General features: G+C 25.9%; 1 protein-coding gene across 1 annotated transcript in view; it reads left to right on the forward strand.

Moving 5' to 3' along the window:
* The first annotated feature begins 5,931 nt into the window (after positions 1–5,931).
* Positions 5,932–8,430, forward strand: part of LOC145270383 (uncharacterized) — an 88,423-nt gene continuing 85,924 nt past the window's right edge. Inside the window, exon 1 of the mRNA XM_080126033.1 lies at positions 5,932–6,586. The gene's annotated coding sequence lies outside the window, so the exon portion shown is untranslated. The remainder of the gene's footprint in view (positions 6,587–8,430) is intronic.

Genomic DNA, 8,430 nt, shown 5'->3' on the forward strand with positions numbered 1-8,430 from the left:
TTTTTCAAACATATTTACGTTTTTTTTTTGTTTTGTTTTTGCAAACCTATTTAAGTTTTATTTTTTTCAAACATATTTACGTTTTTTTTTGTTTTGTTTTTGCAAACCTATTTAAGTTTTTTTTTTCAAACATATTTACGTTTTGTTGCTTGTTTATTTTCAAACATTTACGTTTTTTTTTGTTTTTGCAAACATATTTAAGTTTTTTATTCAAACATATTTACGGGTTTTTTTGCAAGCATATTTAAGTTTTATTTTTTCAAACATATTTACGTTTTTTTTTGTTTTGTTTTTGCAAACCTATTTAAGTTTTATTTTTTCAAACATATTTACGTTTTTTTTGGTTTGTTTTTGCAAACCTATTTAAGTTTTATTTTTTCAAACATATTTACGTTTTTTTTTGTTTTGTTTTTGCAAACCTATTTAAGTTTTATTTTTTTAAACATATTTACGTTTTTTTTTGTTTTGTTTTTGCAAACCTATTTAAGTTTTATTTTTTTCAAACATATTTACGTTTTTTTTGTTTTGTTTTTGCAAACCTATTTAAGTTTTATTTTTTTCAAACATATTTACGTTTTTTTTGTTTTGTTTTTGCAAACCTATTTAAGTTTTTTTTTTTCAAACATATTTACGTTTTTTTTTTTGTTTTTGCAAACCTATTTAAGTTTTATTTTTTCAAACATATTTACGGTTTTTTTTTTGTTTTTGCAAACCTATTTAAGTTTTTTATTCAAACGTATTTACGGGTTTTTTTGCAAGCATATTTAAGTTTTATTTTTTCAAACATATTTACGTTTTTTTTTGTTTTGTTTTTGCAAACCTATTTAAGTTTTATTTTTTCAAACATATTTACGTTTTTTTTTGTTTTTGCAAACATATTTAAGTTTTATTTTTTCAAACATATTTACGTTTTTTTTTTTGTTTTTGCAAACATATTTAAGTTTTATTTTTTTCAAACATATTTACGTTTTTTTTTTGTTTTTGCAAACCTATTTAAGTTTTTTTTTTTTCAAACATATTTACGTTTTTTTTTTGTTTTTGCAAACCTATTTAAGTTTTATTTTTTCAAACATATTTACGGTTTTTTTTTTGTTTTTGCAAACCTATTTAAGTTTTTTTTTTTCAAACATATTTACGTTTTTTTTTTTGTTTTTGCAAACCTATTTAAGTTTTATTTTTTCAAACATATTTACGGTTTTTTTTTTGTTTTTGCAAACCTATTTAAGTTTTTTATTCAAACGTATTTACGGGTTTTTTTGCAAGCATATTTAAGTTTTATTTTTTCAAACATATTTACGTTTTTTTTTGTTTTGTTTTTGCAAACCTATTTAAGTTTTATTTTTTCAAACATATTTACGTTTTTTTTTGTTTTTGCAAACCTATTTAAGTTTTTTATTCAAACGTATTTACGGGTTTTTTTGCAAGCATATTTAAGTTTTATTTTTTCAAACATATTTACGTTTTTTTTTGTTTTGTTTTTGCAAACCTATTTAAGTTTTATTTTTTCAAACATATTTACGGTTTTTTTTTTGTTTTTGCAAACCTATTTAAGTTTTTTATTCAAACGTATTTACGGGTTTTTTTGCAAGCATATTTAAGTTTTATTTTTTCAAACATATTTACGTTTTTTTTTGTTTTGTTTTTGCAAACCTATTTAAGTTTTATTTTTTCAAACATATTTACGTTTTTTTTTGTTTTTGCAAACATATTTAAGTTTTATTTTTTCAAACATATTTACGTTTTTTTTTTTGTTTTTGCAAACATATTTAAGTTTTATTTTTTTCAAACATATTTACGTTTTTTTTTTTGTTTTTGCAAACCTATTTAAGTTTTTTTTTTTCAAACATATTTACGTTTTTTTTTTGTTTTTGCAAACCTATTTAAGTTTTATTTTTTCAAACATATTTACGGTTTTTTTTTTTGTTTTTGCAAACCTATTTAAGTTTTTTTTTTTCAAACATATTTACGTTTTTTTTTTTGTTTTTGCAAACCTATTTAAGTTTTATTTTTTCAAACATATTTACGGTTTTTTTTTTGTTTTTGCAAACCTATTTAAGTTTTTTATTCAAACGTATTTACGGGTTTTTTTGCAAGCATATTTAAGTTTTATTTTTTCAAACATATTTACGTTTTTTTTTGTTTTGTTTTTGCAAACCTATTTAAGTTTTATTTTTTCAAACATATTTACGTTTTTTTTTGTTTTTGCAAACCTATTTAAGTTTTTTATTCAAACGTATTTACGGGTTTTTTTGCAAGCATATTTAAGTTTTATTTTTTCAAACATATTTACGTTTTTTTTTGTTTTGTTTTTGCAAACCTATTTAAGTTTTATTTTTTCAAACATATTTACGGTTTTTTTTTTGTTTTTGCAAACCTATTTAAGTTTTTTATTCAAACGTATTTACGGGTTTTTTTGCAAGCATATTTAAGTTTTATTTTTTCAAACATATTTACGTTTTTTTTTGTTTTGTTTTTGCAAACCTATTTAAGTTTTATTTTTTCAAACATATTTACGTTTTTTTTTTGTTTTTGCAAACCTATTTAAGTTTTTTATTCAAACGTATTTACGGGTTTTTTTGCAAGCATATTTAAGTTTTATTTTTTCAAACATATTTACGTTTTTTTTTGTTTTGTTTTTGCAAACCTATTTAAGTTTTATTTTTTCAAACATATTTACGGTTTTTTTTTGTTTTTGCAAACCTATTTAAGTTTTTTATTCAAACGTATTTACGGGTTTTTTTGCAAGCATATTTAAGTTTTATTTTTTCAAACATATTTACGTTTTTTTTTGTTTTGTTTTTGCAAACCTATTTAAGTTTTATTTTTTCAAACATATTTACGTTTTTTTTTGTTTTTGCAAACATATTTAAGTTTTATTTTTTCAAACATATTTACGTTTTTTTTTTTGTTTTTGCAAACATATTTAAGTTTTATTTTTTTCAAACATATTTACGTTTTTTTTTTTGTTTTTGCAAACCTATTTAAGTTTTTTTTTTTCAAACATATTTACGTTTTTTTTTTGTTTTTGCAAACCTATTTAAGTTTTATTTTTTCAAACATATTTACGGTTTTTTTTTTGTTTTTGCAAACCTATTTAAGTTTTTTTTTTTCAAACATATTTACGTTTTTTTTTTTGTTTTTGCAAACCTATTTAAGTTTTATTTTTTCAAACATATTTACGGTTTTTTTTTTGTTTTTGCAAACCTATTTAAGTTTTTTATTCAAACGTATTTACGGGTTTTTTTGCAAGCATATTTAAGTTTTATTTTTTCAAACATATTTACGTTTTTTTTTGTTTTGTTTTTGCAAACCTATTTAAGTTTTATTTTTTCAAACATATTTACGTTTTTTTTTGTTTTTGCAAACCTATTTAAGTTTTTTATTCAAACGTATTTACGGGTTTTTTTGCAAGCATATTTAAGTTTTATTTTTTCAAACATATTTACGTTTTTTTTTGTTTTGTTTTTGCAAACCTATTTAAGTTTTATTTTTTCAAACATATTTACGGTTTTTTTTTTGTTTTTGCAAACCTATTTAAGTTTTTTATTCAAACGTATTTACGGGTTTTTTTGCAAGCATATTTAAGTTTTATTTTTTCAAACATATTTACGTTTTTTTTTGTTTTGTTTTTGCAAACCTATTTAAGTTTTATTTTTTCAAACATATTTACGTTTTTTTTTGTTTTTGCAAACATATTTAAGTTTTATTTTTTCAAACATATTTACGTTTTTTTTTTTGTTTTTGCAAACATATTTAAGTTTTATTTTTTTCAAACATATTTACGTTTTTTTTTTTGTTTTTGCAAACCTATTTAAGTTTTTTTTTTTCAAACATATTTACGTTTTTTTTTTTGTTTTTGCAAACCTATTTAAGTTTTATTTTTTCAAACATATTTACGGTTTTTTTTTTGTTTTTGCAAACCTATTTAAGTTTTTTATTCAAACGTATTTACGGGTTTTTTTGCAAGCATATTTAAGTTTTATTTTTTCAAACATATTTACGTTTTTTTTTGTTTTGTTTTTGCAAACCTATTTAAGTTTTATTTTTTCAAACATATTTACGTTTTTTTTTGTTTTTGCAAACATATTTAAGTTTTATTTTTTCAAACATATTTACGTTTTGTTTTTTGTTTTTGCAAACCTATTTAAGTTTTTTTTTTCAAACATATTTACGTTTTTTTTTTTGTTTTTGCAAACCTATTTAAGTTTTATTTTTTCAAACATATTTACGGTTTTTTTTTTGTTTTTGCAAACCTATTTAAGTTTTTTATTCAAACGTATTTACGGGTTTTTTTGCAAGCATATTTAAGTTTTATTTTTTCAAACATATTTACGTTTTTTTTGTTTTGTTTTTGCAAACCTATTTAAGTTTTATTTTTTCAAACATATTTACGTTTTTTTTTGTTTTGTTTTTGCAAACCTATTTAAGTTTTTTTTTTTCAAACATATTTACGTTTTGTTGCTTGTTTATTTTCAAACATTTACGTTTTTTTTTTCGTTTTTCATATTTTTTGTTGTTTGTTTTGGAAACATTTACGTTTCTTTTTATTTTTTTTTCCAAACGCATTTACGTTTTTTCTTTTTTTGCAAACATATTTTTTTGTTTTTGTTATTTTTTTTTCAAATATAGTTTTTTTTAATTTTTCATTTTGTAAACATGCGCAATCTATTACGATCTTTGCCGCCAATTAACCCTTGCAAAACCACATAATGGATACCTTGATAGAGTTCAAAATAGACTTCGTAGCCTCGTAGGAGATGTCCTTTTCTCTTCCCTGCAACCTCTATCTCACAGAAGAAATGTTGCGAGTTTGTCTCTGATGTATCGTTATTTTCATAGAAACTGTTCGACTGAGCTTCAATCTATGGTCCCCCCTCCTCGCCTAACTTTCACAAGAAACACTCGTCTAGCTGAAAACACTATCAATAATTCTCCCCACGCTTTATCTGTGCCTAAACCTAAACGTAGATTCCATGAACAAAGCTTCTTTCTTAGAACTGCACGCCTGCGGAATTGCATTCCGTTTTCCTGCTTTCCGGCTGACTACAATATGGTTGTGTTCAAGTCTAACATAAATAAGTTCTTGATGAGCCGTTCCATATAAGTTATTAAATTTACCGAATTTTCATTACTAATGATTACTATGTTGTCCAATGTCTACTGTACACCCTTTAACCCTTATCCTTGAGTGGCCTCTTGGCCTTGATAATGTGGTGATGCCTGTGTAAAAAAAAATTGTTGATAACATTTTACCTCTAAGTGACATGTGTTATCTTGAGCATTCCTTAAAGGATGTTCTCTTAGAAACGACAAACACTATGAAGACGTTGGAGTGGCCTGGTTGGAAATACCAGTATATGCAATCGATGTGAACATTTGTCGAAGATGTTCTTGCAGAAAAGAAATATCACCAATTGCAGAGACGGAGGAAGAAAAATAAAACTTAAACATGTTTGCAACAAAAAAAAACAAAAAAAACAAAAACGTAAATATGCTTGAAAAAAAAACAAACTTAAACATGTTTGCAAAAAACAAAAAAAACAAAAACGTAAATATGTTTGAAAAAAAAAAAAAACTTAAACATGTTTGCAAAAAACAAAAAAAAACAAAAACGTAAATATGTTTGAAAAAAAAACAAACTTAAACATGTTTGCAAAAAACAAAAAAAACAAAAACGTAAATATGTTTGAAAAAAAAAAACTTAAACATGTTTGCAAAAAACAAAAAAAACAAAAACGTAAATATGTTTGAAAAAAAAAAACTTAAACATGTTTGCAAAAAACAAAAAAAACAAAAACGTAAATATGTTTGAAAAAAAAACAAACTTAAACATGTTTGCAAAAAACAAAAAAAAACAAAAACGTAAATATGTTTGAAAAAAAACAAACTTAAATATGTTTGCAAAAACAAAAACAAAAAAAAACATGTTTAAAATTAAAATATAAAAAAAAATATTTATTTTTATTTCAAGGGTGTCATTATATACATTTTGTGCTTCCGTAACTGGGTGGACAGACAGTAACGCCACCTATAGTTAAACGGAGGAAACAGGCTCTCTCTCTCTCTCTCTCTCTCTCTCTCTCTCTCTCTCTATTTCTTCCAGATTACCACAAAAGGTATATTGATAATATTAATTTATAATAAAGTTAATATTTGAAAAAAAAGCAGCAGTAATATAAACGGAAACCGCAGTAATAAGCGTAGTACTATTAAAATACAGATAATCCCATGTTTTTAGTGTGACAATCCTCGCTAATCCCAAGCGCAAATCCCGCGTCGCTCCAGATAATACCCGGCACGTTCTGCCCGCGAAAAAGCAGCAAAAATAACATTCAACTCGACCCACGTGATGCAAACAGGGCGTGTTCCACCACGGATCGGACCGCGTGACCTCGAAGCCTCGTTTTCGATCGGGATGGAACGCGGCTTCTTTTCAAGTGCTTTCTCCACAGCCGTCCAGGCTTGGTTTTTATTCTATGATATATATATACTTCAACGGCCAATTTACTGAACAAAAAAAAAACAAAAACAAAAACAAAAAAAAACGAAAATGGCTTCTAAATTCAATACCCGTACATCTCTACTGGTAAGTAAATACCCCGCATCAACTGTTTGATTTTAATTTATTTATTTTATACTAGCACACATACCCGGCGTTGCCCAGTATTAAACGTAACCTTAAATTCCTTAAAAACAAGGGAAGTATGCATACCCTCCCTCCCGTAAGTGCACAGTGAACCTAAAAAATGATTCAGTTCAACATTTGCCCACCCCACTCCCTATTTAGCCCCAAAAGTCCCCAGGGGACGTCAAATCCTAGTGAAAATGAACAAACGGTGCAGTTTTAGGTCTTAACATATGTAATTTGAGTTTTGCACCATGCAAAAAAAAAAAAAAAAAATTTGGACAAACATGGTAAAATAGTCCCAAAAATTGAGTTTTTTTTTTTAAATACTTATCAAGGCTCGGAGGCTACTCGAGGATAATGTGATTATAGCGTAGTAAAAATGGGAAATTTGTAGCTTTTATTAGCCTTAAAAGAGCCCCTGGGGCACACCCAAGAGTTATGGCAAAGTATAGACGAACAAAATTATATAGAAATCAGTTAGTTACCACTTTTCAGAAAGTTTTATAAAAATCCAAGGCATCAACTTTTTTAATAAGCACGAAAGGGTACTAGTGCACTTATTGATCCGTGCTGAAATAATAACGTTTTTATTTAAAAAGCCATTCTAAACACGGGGAGGGGAAGGTGTTTTATAACTAGTATGTACTTTAACTTTACAATTGATTTAAAAAAAAACATATAAAACTTTAATTAAACTTGAAAATACGATTTTTAAAAAAAATAGCGCGGATCAGTAAGTGCACTAGCACCCACAAATGTGTCAGTTTTAGCCATTTTAACTCGAAAGGCATACCTTGGGGGGGGGGGGCAAACGGTGTTTTCCCGGAAAATCCGTTCTGTTACTTTTTTTTTTGTTTTTACTCGTATCATGTTTAATGATTGTGAAAAAATTCCAAAAAAATTCCAAGGCATAGTTATTGAGAACGGACGAACGGACAAACGGACGAATGGACAATGATGAATTTACAGGTCCACCCACCTTTTCTCGGGGGTGGGGGAGGAAAAAAATGAAGTAAAACAAAACAAAACGAAAACAATCCGAGACATGTGCATGCGAGTATTATGTTTTCTTTTTTCAAAACAGTTCACTTACTGTAAGCACAAAAAAAAAAAAAAAAAAAAAAATACCCGAGCTGAGATCGAAACCAAAGCCTAAAAAACAATGAGTTAAGTTCGATAACCATCAGGCCAGCTTGCCACAATCTTTAAAACGACTTTTCCAATCTATTATTTTTATATAACAAAACTGATGTGAACAATTCGCGCATGGGCAGTCGGGAAACAGTTGGCAAACAGATAAAAATCCGATGATACACCCTCCTCCAATACCAATATTTCAATTCCCTTTTCCCGGAAGAAAAGCAATTTAAAAGTTTTCCACATGTCTGAATACGCTATATACCAATTTTCAAATTTGTAAATTAAAAATTCGTTGAGCGCATAGGTTGAGAATTGCTACCACACACACCTTCTCACTTTTACGGACAAAATGAAAGCCGAGGCACAAAATGTGTAAACATTTTGACCCCTCCCTTTACTTAAAAATTCACCAAAAATCAGGAAATTAACCAATTTTAATGAAATTTTCAGTATTTATCAAATAATAGTCGGGAAATATACTGAACTAATTATGTTTATTTAAATCTGAATGGAAATTAGTCCTCGCGCGAAAGAGCACGACACAAAATGTTTTAAATAATAATAATAATAATAATAATAATAATAATAATAATAATAACAACAAATTTTCGCCGGGGGGGACTACCATTGAACGTAACCAGTTATACAGTGCTTTTGAAATT

Source organism: Euprymna scolopes, chromosome 46, assembly GCF_053919585.1.
Source record: "Euprymna scolopes isolate OS-2025 chromosome 46, ASM5391958v1, whole genome shotgun sequence".
Lineage (NCBI taxonomy): Eukaryota > Metazoa > Mollusca > Cephalopoda > Sepiida > Sepiolidae > Euprymna > Euprymna scolopes.